Here is a 9,025-nt window from a genome sequence, read left to right on the forward strand (position 1 = left end):
CATTACAAGGTATGAGAATAGGTTTAGGTTCCTGAGGGACAAGTATGTATCTATGAATTAGTTGACTCGGTTTAGCCTCACTCTTCGAGTGCGTGTTTGTGTATAAAATGAATATGAATCAGTATCAACTCAGACAACACGCCCCAAAAGTTACTAATTACGTTTCGCCGTGCGTGTCCATGAGAGTACATTCCCTGTTGAATAATTATTTTCAGAGTCAAATAAAACAAAATTACAAAACCCAGGAATTTACTATTTCTGTGGAACCAGCTTGTAAATAATAAAAATTGGTTCATGCCAATGTTATACAGTTTTGTTTATTGGCTACTTTCTTGATGTATCAATTGTTACTACAGCTCTTACTATTCACATACAGCAGTTTATCAACTAGTAAATGTCTTACTTTCATTTCAAGAATAGCATTTGTTGTGGTCTACTTGTTTTAAATATGAGTTTTGAATCCAAAATACATAAAAAACTTGACTGACTATTCCAGTGTTACGAATGAGTGTTCTTCATGGAGCTATCGATCGTGAAAAATACACTATCAGAGTTGCACTTAATCTTATAGGCTCAGAGTTTAAAAAACTCATTAATATTAGAGCCAACCATTGATCCTCAGGGTTTTCGATCCCTTTAGGTGGACCCTCCGTGTCCACAAACTCGGTTAAATCGCCGGACATTAGCTCTTCGTCTTCTCAATTTCCCAAGTAACACCCCTGCTGTGAGAAGTCAGTGAGTAGGGATTTCCTGGTAGTGGTCTTGTGAAAGCATTTCGAGAGGGGGGGCGTACTCTGTCGTACCAGTGCATTTGGGGGCCAGACTTACTAATCCCCCACGTCCACACATTCAGGCTAAGGGGCGATCTTTCGACTGATAAGTTGAGAACAATGAGATTACATTCCTAACCGCAGTCGATTTGTGATGTTGGGTGGACAATAGCCACCGGGATTTATGATAGTTTTCTCAATACTGCCATGGTTGAAATCTACCAGACAAGACATCTCCCTTTAGTTTTCCAGGCTTTCAACGATTTAATTTTAAAGTCAGTCTTTCATTCAACTTACCTTCAAGTTGAACATGTTCACATACCTATGGTAACATATTGATAGCAGATAATAAACCTAATTCTCAGGGATCGTTCAGACCAGAAATGTACTTGGGAAGATGTGGTGTGAGCGTAATATGAAAACCTCAAGTTAAGATTGTATGTACTTCACGAATCTATACATTGAAAGTTTAGTAGATTCAAGTAGGCTGAATAAAGCTGCAGCCGACAATTATTTAACTATTAAAGCCTAATTGAAATCTCTTTTAATTTGTTTCACTTAAAATATCCTCTTTACATCGACCATCGAAGAAACTGCTTATTCCATATGCATCTACGTTTGATTTCTTTATTGTTTTTCTTCAAACTACTAATAAGTAGGTAGAATAAACAACACATACTTGAGATTCAGTAGTTTCTGGTTTATATTCCTTATTGCAAGACTAATTTTATCCAGAATGGTAATAATGATCGTTTAAATAGTTGAGTACATCTTAGAAAACGCGTCAAAAGCATAAGAATAGTTATCTGACTAAATAGTAGAGACTAATTTGACGTTAAACTGAGGGCTTTACGAATTTTGCATTTTACAAAGTAAGTTGTCACACACAATTCATATACGTGTGACTACTAATCGAGGTGCTGAACGTCATCATGTTGACGCCCAGTCGGAATTACATCTCTTATTTCAGTACCCAATGGTCATGTACGATCGGTTTACAACATATTTTAGGAAAGAAATTATAGTTAAGCGGCCACAACAAACGGGATTATTAAGAAGTCCCTTTATTTGTAATTGCGGTAATAAAATGACTACTGGAGCTTGTGCAGACTATTGTGACGATTTTGTATCCGGATGTAATGTATGTTGAAGGAAAAGTATGCTAGAACGAGAACTTTATTCGCTCGATCCCGATTGAGACTAAGACTAACTATAATAATTTTTGCAAGCTGGATAATAAAAGCACCAGTAACACTGGCTGCAACCCTTGTAGATGTTACTGAAGCTTCGGCAATTCAGTAGTACTGCAGTGAACGAGAAAACAAGTGGGAACAATCGAACGTATTTGAACGCAAAATTACGGAACATCTTATTAAAATCTGGGGACCATACAGTAAATACCTAATTTGCAAAATGTCAATCAGTTGTCTCAAAATTGATTGTTCCTTTTGTAAACATCAATCATTCATCTAAAACTTCACTGTTCCTGCATTTCCATACCAACCGCTTTCTGTTCCTGTTCTTTCCTACCCGATCTTCTTGACTTTTGTTGACAGACATTCTATTCCCGACTAGCGTTATACACTACTTATGTCGATATAATTAGCACACACGACGTATGCGTATTGCCGAGATATATGTGCAACAAAAATGACAAGCTTACATGAGTCGTTTGGAGTCGGGAGTATCGTAGATGTAGACGAAACGGTTGTCAAAAAATGGGAATTCAATAGAGGACAAAGTGTTAAAGAAGACCCGGTAAGTAGCACTTCCAAAAATATGCCTTACAGGTCCTTAGAATATACGAAAATCACAAAAATGACACTTTCAAACGACAAGCCTCGACCATAATACGAATTATACCAGAGTATGTGTAGCCAGGAACCACCATACACACATATGACTGAAGAGCGTACATATGCTTACATAGACTTGTTTATGTGAATCGTGTCATTCACAAGCGGTGTTTTGTAGATCCCCCCACAGGAGTGCACACAAATAATAGAAAAGCAATGTGGTGGAGGTTAAAAAGATTTCTGCGACCTTATCATGGCCACAGAGGTCGACTATTATGGAGTCACATCGATGAGTTTCTGTATCGTATGCATTACGATTTCAGAACTTCAAAGCCTCTTTCTAACCTTGATAAGTTTTTAAACTATGTTAAAGAAGTGTATCCACTCTAATTTTTGGTTTCGTATATCATATTTTTCTCTATACCGACTGTTTTGTGACTGGCTTAAACTTCTCAAGGTCACTTAGAATCCGTTCAAAGGTCGTCCATAAATTATATTCTCGCTGCCTTTAGTTTTAAACTACTTACACAAGTACTGACTATTAACTAAAGGTAGAAAAAATCTGAGAAGTTGTAATGACGAACCAGTGAATGAGTTGAAAATCTACAAGCAACCAGAGTTGTTTACCCACAATACTAAAGATCGTAAGTAAATAGTTTGATTAACAGATGGGGATTAAATAAATTTGTGGATAAAGAAGTGACAAATTGAGCGGAGGAATTTCTTTTCAATTTGTAGATGGCATTAACTACGAGTTGATCTCAGTCAGGGTGCCACTAAAAATCAGAGAGTACTGGACACCTGTTTCGTTCCAGTATAGTATTTCTTTTAAGTTTGCAGTCAGAACTTGAAGTTATCTGAACACTGAGTTGGAATTCAGTGAATTGCATCTTCAACTTTGATTGACTTGCGATGTAGGGCAACAGTCATCTAATGCTATCAGTAGTGATAATTTCACTTTTAACACGGCTTCGCTCCCTTAGCCCTGACAGTTGAGAAGTTCCATACGATTATGAAACAGCTATCCAGTTCTTTCTGCTTTCCAGTTGTATTTCAGTTGATGTTGATCTACAATTTAAATCACCTACAAACTAAACAAATCTCCATAACACCCTCTTAACAATTACTCTAAAAATCCAGCTATTCAGTGGAAGAATGTGTATTCATATGAAAGAATATGCTTAATTTGAAATCAGCGAAAATATATGAGGAAATAGTATGAATTATACAGCCTATCACTTTTTGTATGTGTTTGTTAATTGCTGATTGCTTTGTACGTGTAAAGTTTATAACCAAAAAATATACACTAATAATAGCTAGTTTCTCTCGCTTATTTAAAAAATTGAGTTGACAGGTCACAGGTTAATTGTTCAAAGCTAAGAAAACATTAGACACTTTCAATATGTTATATATGTAAGTGACATAAACTCTCCGGTTATTACTATTTACACTATTAGTCAAAGTCACCTCAATGTAACGTGTCGTTTATGCGGTTACTCACTGAAGGCGATGGAAAATAGCTCAATATAGAGGATTAAAGTTAGGCATCAATATCGTTGGTTTCCGGCTCAGTGGTTTAGAGGTTAAGTGTTTGTGCGCGAAACGGTAGATCCGGTGTTCGTGTCTCGCGTCAGGGATCACACATGAGCACTGTTGAGGAGTCTCACACTGGGAAGAAACGGCCTTTCAAAATTATCAATGTTGGTCTAACATTGGTCGGTTCATGACTAAGGAAACTTAAAAATTATTGGAAAAGTACTAGTTATTAGTAGTTTCAGCCTAGTTTATTACTTTTCAGTAGTATACGCACACAGAATTGATCTATAGGATATTCGGATCTAACAATGGAACAAGATATTATTGAGGCACTGAGTTAACATTGAATAATTGATATTTATAATTTTGGTTAATTCTCAATATTGGGAAACAATCAACAAACTACATCAAAGGACGAACTTCACACTCCTAGAAATTATGAATTTTCACTAGAAAATTGAGGAATTTTCGTACTAGTAAACTAACGGTTACTATCTGTAGTTAGATTCTTTGGGGCTATTCTGTTTGTAAACAGGTTTGACATTCCCCAGCAATATAAATCCAATACTTCTTAAGCTCCTTTCTTATTCCTACCAGTTTAAAGGATAATTAGAATATGAATGTCAGTTATTTATTATTTGACTATGTATCGCTCATTATCGAGTTACGTGATCTTATAAGTGACCGATTTCCCCTAAATAGTTTACAGAGTAAGCACATTAAAAAACCAAGAGGAACTGGTGAAGTTTTGAACAGCAATAAATTACAATAAAATATTACTAATTAATCAGCAAACCAACTCATGAAAATAAGCGCAAACCTCATATTTTAAACAAATAAAGTTGAAGACGTCTTGCTACTTATTAGTAAATAAGTAGGTTTTATTATATACAAACCATCTAGATGCTTATTTTATGCAAATTAATTTATCAGCACTGGTCTGATCAAATTCAAAACCGATCAACTGAAGTCTTGAATATCAACAACGGTAAATTACAAACCCTTACTAGTGCCTTCATCCAAGTTGAAAAGCTTAGTAGCTATCTGAACTCAGTAACTCAGTGGACAACTTGTTGGGCGTTTGAAGTGAAACGTACTGGGCTCAAGTTCCAGTGAGAATACCAACACTGCGATACAAGTAAATCCGACTAAAGATGAGTCGTAAATAGGAATAAACGTGTATCCTAGACTCCAGTGCTAGTCACATACCAAATATGCTAAAGTTAAGGATATATTTAAGTGGGATTGTTGCCCCACTATGGATGCGTAGGACCCAAAAACCAATTCAGTGATAAGCAGCATTTGTAGCACCGCAAGGGAATGAACTTTTTATTGTCGATGGCGTAATGTACAAAATTTTCCAAAGGACAGTTTTTAGTGCCCTTGACTTAAAAACTATGTAAACATACACCAAATAAACAGTGCTAGCTAGATCTTTATTGTGAAGCAACAAATTACTTTGAACTATTGAAGTTTTATTTAGGGTGTTTGGGTTGAAATAGGTAAATTCAATGGTTTTACACTCAAATCTATTTCATGTTAGCTGAAGATGAAATAGAATGTAACCAAATAGGATTAGACGATATGTTCAAATTTTTTAAAACCTTGATGATTCAATAAATTCCGCTCTGGATTCTGCATTCATTTTCAGAATATATTATTGTTTAACGAACCCCCATCATATTAAAAGACTAATATATGAACCATGAATAGTCTATTCGATAAATTCTCTTTAGGTTCTACAATTATATATCCAAATTGATAATCCGGAATTTGGCCAGATTTAGAGCAAAGTGCATCGTTTAGAGTTAGGATTGTTAGACAGAAAATTGTTAATGTTGATATGACTCATATGGAATGTTAACTTCAATCAGATTATATGTTGAGTAAAATTTTAAGATCCATGATCCGAATAACTATGGGTCAGATAGGGTGAGAGAACTAGTAGTGTAATTACAAATTCGATCAGATGTCTGGTGGGAGACTGTTAGGTTTGAAGCTAACACGAGTTCACTTGATCTGAGAACGAGAACAAAGAATCAGTGACCAAGACCAGTAAGCTAGTGTTAGCGGGACATAGACTGGATTAAAGCATGCTCAATGCACGATTGCTTTGGTGCACGCTGATTGGCTAATTCTTGTCCAACTAGCACTGGTCGATACTTGGAGAACACTCTAGAATCTTCTCATGTAAAAACGATAAATATACTAACGTTTTCCCTATTGTACTTCTTACTTGCTTCTTGCTTCCATCTAACCTTGTTATTTGGGATATAATCTCTTTCCTGCTCAACCGTGTTCTGATTTGGGGACTTGTCGAGTGAATCGGTGTCCGAGAATACTAAGCAATAGGAATAGCTGGGTCATAACCATAAGAAAGAGATTATAACAGCTAGATATTTGATGCGTCCCAGACCCGCTAACTAGAGGGAGAATTCCAAGCTTGGAATGGCAAAGTATACTCTGCAAACAGCCAGAAACGAGCGATAACAACAAACACAATTCAAAACGTATATATACAGTGCAAAACCGTCCTTGGGGAGAGTTACCAAAAAGCATACTAAAAGATGCAACTGACCAATAGCATTTAAGATATTTCCCAGTGGAAAATAAGACATGAAGGTAACAAGAGCGCCTTTGGCGCGAAAAGAAAGAAATTCAAATTTTCTAAATAAAATTACAAAATTAAGTTATTTCCCAAGTGAGTTCTGGGGATCTAACGTCTCCAACAGAGACTATAATGTGTAAAAAAAAGTTGGTAAGATAGAATAAAGTGTAATGAATGAGAAGTGAATGAATAATTTAGTTGGTGGATTAATATATTAATCCACCAACTAACATCGTTATAACGATGTTAAACCAATAATAATAGTAATACAGATATATATGTGAATAAAGATAACAGACATATATTAGTCTTTTAATATGACGGGGATATTCGAACAATGACAGAGACAGTTATATTTGACTACGAAAGGCTAAGATTACTTAACCCAAGCTGCCAGCTTTGGGGAAATTTTGGGTTTTTAGTCTCATTTCCCCAAAACGGACCAAATTTCCCCCAAAGTTGGTAGCTTGGGAACATATAAACACTAACAATCCTAAATTCACATGTTATCAATCTGAACGAGGTAATTTACTCTTAACATGGCCGATTCCTTGATTATCAATCTGGATATATAATTGTAGTAATACAGCCTAGGTAAAATTTGCAGTGTGGAAGAAGTCTCAACACTATGGAGACTTCTTCGACACTACGGCGTCCCTGAGAAGGTAGTCAATATCATACGGAATTCCTATGTTGAATTAAACTGCAAAATCGTGCATGGAGAACAGCTCATAGACTCGCTCGAAGTAAAGATCGGTGTCAGGCAAGGTTGCTTACTCTCACCTTGTCTCTTTCTCCTGGTGATCGACTGGTTCATGAAGACGTCAACATCTGAAGGGAAACACGGGATAAAGTGGACAGCTACGATGCAGCCGGACGATCTAGACTTCGTAGATGATCTGGCTCTTCTATCGCACACGCAGCAACAAATGCAGGAGAAGACGACCAGTGTAGCAGCAGCTTCAGCAGCAGTAGGTCTCAACATACACAAAGGGAAAAGCAAGATTCTCCGATACAACACAGCATGCACCAATCCAATCACAATTGACGGAGACAACTTGGAAGATGTAAAAACCTTCACATATCTGGGCAGCATCATTGATGAACATGGTGGATCTGATGCAGATGTGAAGGAGCGGATCGGCAAAGCAAGAGCAGCATATTTACAACTGAAGAACATCTGGAACTCAAAACAACTGTCAACCAACACCAACGTCAGGATTTTCAATACAAATGTCAAGACAGTTCTACTATATGGGGCAGAAACCTGGAGAACTACGAAAGCCATCGTCCAGAAAATACAAGTGTTTATTAACAGTTGTCTATGCAAAATACTTCGGATCAGTTGTCCAGACACTATCAGCAACAACCCACTGTGGGAGAGAACGAACCAGATCCCAGTGGAGGAAGAAATCAGGAAGAAGTGCTGGAAGTGGATAGGACACACATTGAGGAAAGCACTCAACGGCGTCACAAGACAAGACCTCACATGGAATCCTCAAGGCCAAAGGAAAAGAGGGAGACCAAAGAACACATTACGCCGAGAAATGGAGATAGACATGAGAAAAATGAGCAAAAATTGGATAGAACTAGAAAGAAAGGCCTAGGATAGAGTGGGTTGGAGAATGTTGGTCGGCGGCCTATGCTCCGTTGGGGGTAACAGGCGAAATTAAGTATGTAAGTAAAATTTGGATGGATGAATACATTAATAATTTAATGTACATAACCTTTCTGACTGAAATTGATCAAGTCAATTATTTTTATTTAAATCAGGTCATTATCAAACTGTTTAAACAGGTGATTACAGGAAATCAGATTAGATTTTTATTAACGCAAATGCTGTTGTACCAATATTTCACCATTCGTAATGATGTTAATACATTAAAGCACAGTAGTTATTGAATATTTTTCATATTACTAAATGTAAATTATTCGAAGTGATGAATAAATAAACTTAATTGGCTATGATAACATATATTTCATATCCCACAAAAACCTATGTAGTAGAGGGAATAATACCATCTAGCCAAACGAGTGTATTTTTTTTAGAAAGGTTATGTATGTTGCAAACTGTCTTACCGCCAACTGACTGATATAACCTACAGCATTACTAAATATAACAAACATTATTATGGCAAGCATAGTAAAATAATCCAGAACTTAGGACTAATTACCTACTCAATACTCACTAGTTTCCAGGGTCTTTAACGTGAATGAACAGCATTTTAATGAAGAAAAAAATTTACCTAATATTCACTGCTATATCTTACACAACCATCTGATATTTGATTAAAACAATGATAAAACCGACCTAC

This window comes from Schistosoma haematobium, chromosome 7 (assembly GCF_000699445.3).
Source record: "Schistosoma haematobium chromosome 7, whole genome shotgun sequence".
NCBI classification, from domain to species: Eukaryota; Metazoa; Platyhelminthes; class Trematoda; order Strigeidida; family Schistosomatidae; genus Schistosoma; species Schistosoma haematobium.